The 9,032-nt window shown below is 38.7% G+C and overlaps 1 pseudogene; it reads left to right on the forward strand.

Moving 5' to 3' along the window:
* The first annotated feature begins 429 nt into the window (after positions 1–429).
* Positions 430–5,317, forward strand: LOC149197445 (uncharacterized; annotated as a pseudogene).
* The last annotated feature ends 3,715 nt before the right edge of the window (positions 5,318–9,032 follow it).

Here is a 9,032-nt window from a genome sequence, read left to right on the forward strand (position 1 = left end):
TTGCTCGATGTGGTCTGAAATGTCAATGAAAGATGCTTTATTTTAGATCTTAGCTATGTATAGAACGTCAATGGACTATGTTGCTGTCAACAGATCCGTGATTTCTTAATTCACATAATGCTGTTTATAAGTCTTGTTTCGGGATCATGTGTGTTATGTGGTCATTGGATTATTTTCACTCATCTTTGGGAAAGAAATGTCAAGGGAGTTAAGTTGATGGATAATCTTACCAGAGCCTCTACTTGAGAAACTCATTCACCGAGGGTCACTGCAGATAAGGATGCAGAGAGAATTTCTGAGAATTTTATTCAAGTGGAACAAAAGGACTTGTCCGTCAATGGTGAAAGTAGACCAGAAGTCCATGCATTTAAGGATGAGAATGATGATGTAGCTAGTGAGGTAGACAATTATATGGATGCTCTTACTACCATGGAATCAGAAATGGAAACAGATTCAGATGGCAGAGCCAAACATGAGTTTGATTCAGATTTCAATTCAGCACATAAGGAAGCAGGTATTGAAACAACAGGACAGTTACATGAGAAGGATGGTCAGTGTTCGGACCTTGCTGATGCTGAAGCTACACACTGGAAATCATTTAGCTATGAAAGGAAGACTGTGTTTTTTAAATTAAACAGCAGTTTCGTAGCGCGCTGCGAAACTGCTGTAGGTGTTGTTTTTTAACGTAGACAAACAGTTTGATAAGATGATCGGAAATTTTCAAAGGAAACACCTAAGGGACATATAAGAGACCAAATGAAGCTATCACAGCCATTCAGATTATGACAGGTGTACCTTTAAAAAAGTGAAATGTTTTGACTCAAGTTTAAAGTTTTTGTTATAAAGTCACTTTATTACCGGTCATTAGGGTTTGGAAGGAGTTGCATACGAGGAGTTTTGGCTTGCACACCTGTCCATCAATGAAGCCTCCAACACATCAGGAACATGGTGGTGCTCTATATTTTTGGGATATTAAAGAGCTAAATACATGCTGCTGCATATTCGAATAAGGGGTGGAAGACTGGAACCGAAAAACAGGGGATTTCTCCTAACATCGCTGAACCATTAAAGCACTCAGCATCCAAAGCCAGCATCGAACATTGAATATTCATCTCAACCATCTCAGCCAAACTGAAAGGAGCCCAGGTGTCAGAGAACAAGGAGGAACCATTCTACGAGGAAGATAGAGTTAGAGTTATAGTCAAATTAGGATTCTTAAACACTACAGTTAGTTCCTGATTGTATTTATGAGTCAGTTCAATAGCAAATAGGTGTCATTAGTGGCAGTCATCGAGCTCCCCTCATGCTGGAGGAGGAAGCTCGAAGTAGTTAGAATAATGTTTCTATATATAGCTGAAACATCTATGTAATGAGGGTTGGATATTTTATGAAAACAGAGTGCTATTTTGGCTTGTGAAAAGAACAGATTTCAGTAATATAAGATATATGCCTTTCTTCTCAGGATTCATACAGCATTTCCATGTTCAAGATGTGTTATTTTACTTTGTCCTTCATGTCTTTTTTCAGTTGCTTAGAGGAGTAATCACTCAGAATTCATTTATGTTGCTCTGACTTCCTGTACTCATCTATGAACTGTGGTTTTATAAGAGTTGTGTTTTGAACATTTAAATGTCACATGCCCTGACTTCTATGTAGAGGCAATATCATTGTTTGATGTAGTATGTTTGACTCCATAAGCCCAATGGGAATTAGTTTAATGTTTGTCCAGCCAGCATACTTGTTCATGTTATATTACAAGAGTTAGCCATGTAATCATTAGTCAAAATCAATAACCTTTGAGAGAGCCCTCTCAGGCTAAGGAGGCTAAGCCTTAGTCAAAAGATTGGTGTGAAATAGTTGCTTGAAGTCTTCCTGGGTTGCAGCCTTCCAGGGCTTGATTTTGAGATAACATTTTGGTGCGTCTGCCGGGAGTCTGAAGATTACTCATTCCCGAAATTATGAGACTGAACTTCTGAAGGTAGCAGGAGCTCAGAAGGTTTTTGAGGCTGCAAATCTACCTTGGCGACTCCATTGTTCAAAATTCAAAATTCATAGATTCATGGTGATTCCACTGGAGTTATGAAGGACCCAGATGCTACCATTCTTATTTCAAGGTATGCATGCATAAATTTTTCAGGAATTCATGTTTTCCCAAATCATTTTCCCAAGGATGCATATTTTCTAAGGAATGGTCCAAGATTCAATGGAGAAGATCTGAGTTTAACTTTGAAGCATATATCAGATTTTTGTGATTTTACAGAGCTTCTTAGAGTTAAGCATGAGGATGTTTGCATTATGTTGTTCTATGATTCACTTCAAGGGAAATGCAAACAGTGGATTGAAAGCTTTCCTGCCAAATCCATTAAGTCATTTGAAGACTTTTGGCTTATGTTTTTGGAGGAATGGATAGATAGATCAGATGTGGTGGCAAACTCTCCTTCAATTCAAGGTTTCAAACAATGGAATGATGATCATATTAATGAAGAAATAGATGAAAGTTTTTCTTTGTCCTTGTCTTCATATCTAAAATCATTTGAGTGTAAGGCAGAGGATAAGATGAAATTTCTGGATGAAGTTGCTGAGGACATTGAGAAAGACATTGAAGGTTTAGAAGGTCAAATTCAGGCATATAGTTTTCATAATCATGATCATTATTTTCAGAAGTTTTCTATGGAAGAACACAAGGAGAGAGTGTTGCTTCCTTTCTCTTTCACGGTTGAGGAAGTGTACACTGTTGTTGAAGATCATTTTGCACAACCAGAAAGTTACGAGAACCATCAAGCTGATCATGTATTCTGGGATCCTATAGCTGACTACATGGAAGAGTTTTACTCTCCAGTGTTTCAGTTCTTCTATGAAGGTCAGAGGCAACTTCAGCGTCAGTGGTCATCGCCATATCATAGTGGCTCTGAACTCCGATGCAGTAAAAAATCTCAAATATCAGATAAGACAAATGATTGGCTACATTGGAAATTTCACATTGATTGAGCTGAAAGAAGTTTGAATTGATAGGGTAGGTAGGTAGGAAAATGCAAATAAGCTCAAGGTTGACTGAGCATTTTTTTTTTCAGTAGAGGTAGATTTCTTTCTTCTACAGTGATCATCAAGTTTAAGCCCGAGGTGAAGGCCCAAAACGCTGGAGAGGGATGTTTGTCAAGCAAAGTTCTGTTTGTCATAAATGGATAAAGCACTGGAGCTACAAGTTCTTAGTGTACTACAGGAGCACACTATCCCAAGTGGAGCCACTGTTATCACTCAAGGAAAAAATTTTAAATTTTTCACAACAATTTGATTGTTTGTCAAAGGCACATAAATCCTTTTCAGCAGTTTCGCAGCGTAACATGCTTTAAGTGATTTCGTAGCGCATAATTCATATTTTGCACTGGCTGCGCTACGAAATTGGGGATTTGTTCGAATCCACAGCCTCTCGCATTCCATATTCTCTAGAAACTTTTTGAGGTCCTCTGGATTTGTTAAGCAGCTCATAGTTCTCCTCAAAAATGGACCTTCTGCAATTCAAGATTTGGCAGCCTCGGCCATCTGTAATCTATCACAGACAAATGAAATAAAGAGAGCATTAGGGGAGGCAGGGTACGTTGGTCTGCTTGCACAGATGTTGGATGGCAAGCCTAGCTTCTCTCAACCACTTGCTGTAAGGGCACTCTCTAGTCTATTTGTTGTCGATACAAACAGAAAAGAATTCATTAAATTGATGACCATGTATCTTGTCTGGTGCGGTTATTAGATCCTCAAAATGAAACAGTGACAAAGACATTCCCCATTTCTACGTTGTTGGCCCTCACCTACAGCAATTGTTGACCGCCTTCTTCAGTTTCTGGGGATGGAAGGAATACGGCTTCTTGAGTTACATGGTTCTGATGCAGAATAAATTTTAAACACACTGATCTTTAATACATTTGTCTTCTGCTAGGTGTTCAACGAAATAAGCTCTAGAGATATAGAAAAGATAAATGTATTGCGTGGCACATTCAACAACTTGATCTTCATTGGAGTATTCTTATCAGCGTTTTTATAGTTGTGTTTGTGACTGCAGTCAGTGATTACCGGCAATCATTGCAGTTCAGAGATTTAGATAAGGAGAAGAGGGTTTGCCATTGGCGGTGACATTAAGCCTTGCTTTTGCTATGAAGAAGATGATGAATGATAAAGCACTTGTGCGGCATTTTTCAGCATGTTAGACAATGGGATCAGCAACATGTAATTGTAATGATAAGACAAGGACCCTAACAACAAATCGTATGATAGTTGTAAAGTGCATATTCCAGAATACAGGGGGTGAGGTGATGATTAGTGAAGAGGTAAAACTTGAAATTCTAGAGACAAACCATTCCTACAAATGGTTATACATGTATATGCATTGTTGGCATCAAGGATCCCGTGCATCCTGGTATCAAAGAAGCGATTGAACTCTGTAGAACTACAGGCATTGGAGTGAGGATGGTCACTAGTGACAATATTAACACAGCAAAAGATGAAAAGAGAGCAAAGGGGCAGAGTGAAGACCAGAAGTGTGAACGTAAGGCAAATGTGGATAATTTAGTGCTTCGTTCAGGTGTCAAGACAATATAAAGCGGTGTCTGTCCTTGTGGGTTGGAATCAAGATGCGCCACCTGATAACGCAAAGTCATATCAGTCGTTGTGTTTGATTGAAGCAAGAGCTAAACAAGAAGACCTTATTTTATGGCCCCCATTAATTATTGTAAATATTCAGACGTAGAAACCTCTAGGTGATATGTGTCAATACACGGGTTTATACATTTAGGGAGCACCGCTTGGTTTGGGCCCTAGACCCAAACTCTCTGTGAAATAGGCACCTGATGTTCAAGAACCTCAGATCAGTTCTGTTTGTTACACTGTTAAAAATCATCGGTGGCACCAATCAAAAAAGAAGGATCGCAAGCACAGGCACAAAGGGAAATCAAGTCATACAAGTGGAAGAAATAAAAATGACAAGAAACATCATTCCAAGCGAAGCTACAATATCGATAGTGATCGTTCAAGATTGTGGTCTTCATCATATGAGAATAGAATGTTGGTAGATGTTTGAGATTCAAGGAACTCTATGTTAGTGCTTGATAAAAATATTGGTTGGGAAGCTCCTATGTTCAATATGAGGATGGAAGAGGATGATGTTCTGCTCAATATGTCTGCCAAGCATTCCTGTGGGAAAGGGCACAGTGATTTTTTAATGAGAGGGTCGTCAGATGCAGAATTTCCATCTCAAGGTTTCAAATGTGTCGGTATCTTTGGGCACGCTCTCCAGAATAAACACATTACATATGCTGAAGCTATATGAAAAGCATTCGGGTGGATCTTTGTCCTTCCGAAAGATATTCTGATCACAGGTTGTTTAGGTTATTTTATTATTTTGAAGATGAATCTCTTTTGCTCGATGTGGTCTGAAATGTCAATGAAAGATGCTTTATTTTAGATCTTAGCTATGTATAGAACGTCAATGGACTATGTTGTTGTCAACAAATCCGTGATTTCTTAATTCACATAATGCTGTTTATAAGTCTTGTTTCGGGATCATGTGTGTTATGTGGTCATTGGATTATTTTCACTCATCTTTGGAAAAGAAATGTCAAGGGAGTTAAGTTGATGGATAATCTTACCACAGCCTCTACTCGAGAAACTCATTCACCGAGGGTCACTGCAGATAAGGATGCAGAGAGAATTTCTGAGAATTTTATTCAAGTGGAACAAAAGGACTTGTTAGTCAATGGTGAAAGTAGACCAGAAGTCCATGCATTTAAGGATGAGAATGATGATGTAGCTAGTGAGGTAGACAATTATATGGATGCTCTTACTACCATGGAATCAGAAATGGAAACAGATTCAGATGGCAGAGCCAAACATGAGTTTGATTCAGATTTCAATTCAGCACATAAGGAAGCAGGTATTGAAACAACAGGACAGTTACATGAGAAGGATGGTCAGTGTTCGGACCTTGCTGATGTTGAAGCTACACACTGGCAATCATTTAGCTATGAAAGGAAGACTGTGTTTTTTAAATTAAACAACAGTTTCGTAGCGCGCTGCAAAACTGCTGTAGGTGTTGTTTTTTAACGCGGACAAACAGTTTGATAAGATGATCGGAAATTTTCAAAGGAAACACCTAAGGGACATATAAGAGACCAAATGAAGCTATCACAGCCATTCAGATTATGACAGGTGTACCTTTAAAAAAGTGAAATGTTTTGACTCAAGTTTAAATTTTTTGTTATAAAGTCACTTTATTACCGGTCATTAGGGTTTGGAAGGAGTTGCATACGAGGAGTTTTGGCTTGCACACCTGTCCATCAATGAAGCCTCCAACACATCAGGAACATGGTGGTGCTCTATATTTTTGGGATATTAAAGAGCTAAAGACATGCTGCTGCATATTCGAATAAGGGGTTGAAGACTGGAACCGAAAAACAGGGGATTTCTCCTAACATCACTGAACCATTAAAGCACTCAGCATCCAAAGCCAGCATGGAACATTGAATATTCATCTCAACCATCTCAGCCAAACTGAAAGGAGCCCGGGTGTTAGAGAACAAGGAGGAATCATTCTACGAGGAAGATAGAGTTAGAGTTATAGTCAAATTAGGATTCTTAAACACTACAGTTAGTTCCTGATTGTATTTATGAGTCAGTTCAATAGCAAGTAGGTGTCATTAGTGGCAGTCATCGAGCTCCCCTCATGCTGGAGGAGGAAGCTCGAAGTAGTTAGAATAATGTTTCTATATATAGCTGAAACATCTATGTAATGAGGGTTGGATATTTTATGAAAACAGAGTGCTATTTTGGCTTGTTAAAAGAACAGATTTCAGTAATATAAGATATATGCCTTTCTTCTCAGGATTCATACAGCATTTCCATGTTCAAGATGTGTTATTTTACTTTGTCCTTCATGTCTTTTTTCAGTTGCTTAGAGGAGTAATCACTCAGAATTCACTTATGTTGCTCTGACTTCCTGTACTCATCTATGAACTGTGGTTTTATAAGAGTTGTGTTTTGAACATTTAAATGTCACATGCCCTGACTTCTATGTAGAGGCAATATCATTGTTTGTTGTAGTATGTTTGACTCCATAAGCCCAATGGGAATTAGTTTAATGTTTGTCCAGCCAGCATACTTGTTCATGTTATATCACAAGAGTTAGCCATCTAATCATTAGTCAAAATTAATAACCTTTGAGAGAGCCCTCTCAGGCTAAGGAGGCTAAGCCTTAGTCAAAAGATTGGTGTGAAATAGTTGCTTGAAGTCTTCCTGGGTTGCAGCCTTCCAGGGCTTGATTTTGAGATAACATTTTGGTGCATCTGCCGGGAGTCTGAAGATTACTCATTCCCGAAATTATGAGACTGAACTTCTGAAGGTAGCAGGAGCTCAGAAGGTTTTTGAGGCTGCAAATCTACCTTGGCGACTCCATTGTTCAAAATTCAAAATTCATAGATTCATGGTGATTCCACTGGAGTTATGAAGGACCCAGATGCTACCATTCTTTTTTCAAGGTATGCATGCATAAATTTTTCAGGAATTCATGGTTTCCCAAATCATTTTCCCAAGGATGCATATTTTCTAAGGAATGGTCCAAGATTCAATGGAGAAGATCTGAGTTTAACTTTGAAGCATATATCAGATTTTTGTGATTTTACAGAGCTTCTTAGAGTTAAGCATGAGGATGTTTGCATTATGTTGTTCTATGATTCACTTCAAGGGAAATGCAAACAGTGGATTGAAAGCTTTCCTGCCAAATCCATTAAGTCATTTGAAGACTTTTGGCTTATGTTTTTGGAGGAATGGATAGATAGATCAAATGTGGTGGCAAACTCTCCTTCAATTCAAGGTTTCAAACAATGGAATGATGATCATATTAATGAAGAAATAGATGAAAGTTTTTCTTTGTCCTTGTCTTCGTATCTAAAATCATTTGAGTGTAAGGCAGAGGATAAGATGAAATTTCTGGATGAAGTTGCTGAGGACATTGAGAAAGACATTGAAGGTTTAGAAGGTCAAATTCAGGCATATAGTTTTCATAATCATGATCATTATTTTCAGAAGTTTTCTATGGCAGAACACAAGGAGAGAGTGTTGCTTCCTTTCTCTTTCACGGTTGAGGAAGTGTACACTGTTGTTGAAGATCAGTTTGCACAACCAGAAAGTTACGAGAACCATCAAGCTGATCATGTATTCTGGGATCCTATAGCTGACTACATGGAAGAGTTTTACTCTCCAGTGTTTCAGTTCTTCTATGAAGGTCAGAGGCAACTTCAGCGGCAGTGGTCATCGCCATATCATAGTGGCTCTGAACTCCGATGCAGTCAAAAAACTCAAATATCAGATAAGACAAATGATTGGCTACATTGGAAATTTCACATTGATTGAGCTGAAAGAAGTTTGAATTGATAGGGTAGGTAGGTAGGAAAATGCAAATAAGCTCAAGGTTGACTGAGCATTTTTTTTTTTAGTAGAGGTAGATTTCTACAGTGATCATCAAGTTTAAGCTCGAGGTGAAGGCCCAAAACGCTGGAGAGGGACGTTTGTCAAGCAAAGTTCTGTTTGTCATAAATGGATAAAGCACTGGAGCTACAAGTTCTTAGTGTACTACAGGAGCACACTATCCCAAGTGGAGCCACTGTTATCACTCAAGGAAAAAATTTTAAATTTTTCACAACAGTTTGATTGTTTGTCAAAGGCACATAAATCCTTTTCAGCAGTTTCACAGCGCAACATGCTTTAAGTGATTTTGTAGCGCATAATTCATATTTTGCACTAGCTGCGCTACGAAATTGGGGATTTGTTCGAATCCACAGCCTCTCGCATTCCATATTCTCTAGAAACCTTTTGAGGTCCTCTGGATTTGTTAAGCAGCTCATAGTTCTCCTCAAAAATGGACCTTCTGCAATTCAAGAGTTGGCAGCCTCGGCCATCTGTAATCTATCACAGACAGATGAAATAAAGAGAGCATTAGGGGAGGCAGGGTACGTTGGTCTGCTTGCACAGATGTTGGATGGCAAGCCTAG

This window comes from Pinus tabuliformis, chromosome 2_2 (assembly GCF_031772625.1).
Source record: "Pinus tabuliformis cultivar Carrire ecotype Pingquan chromosome 2_2, CPIR1, whole genome shotgun sequence".
Taxonomy (NCBI): Eukaryota; Viridiplantae; Streptophyta; class Pinopsida; order Pinales; family Pinaceae; genus Pinus; species Pinus tabuliformis.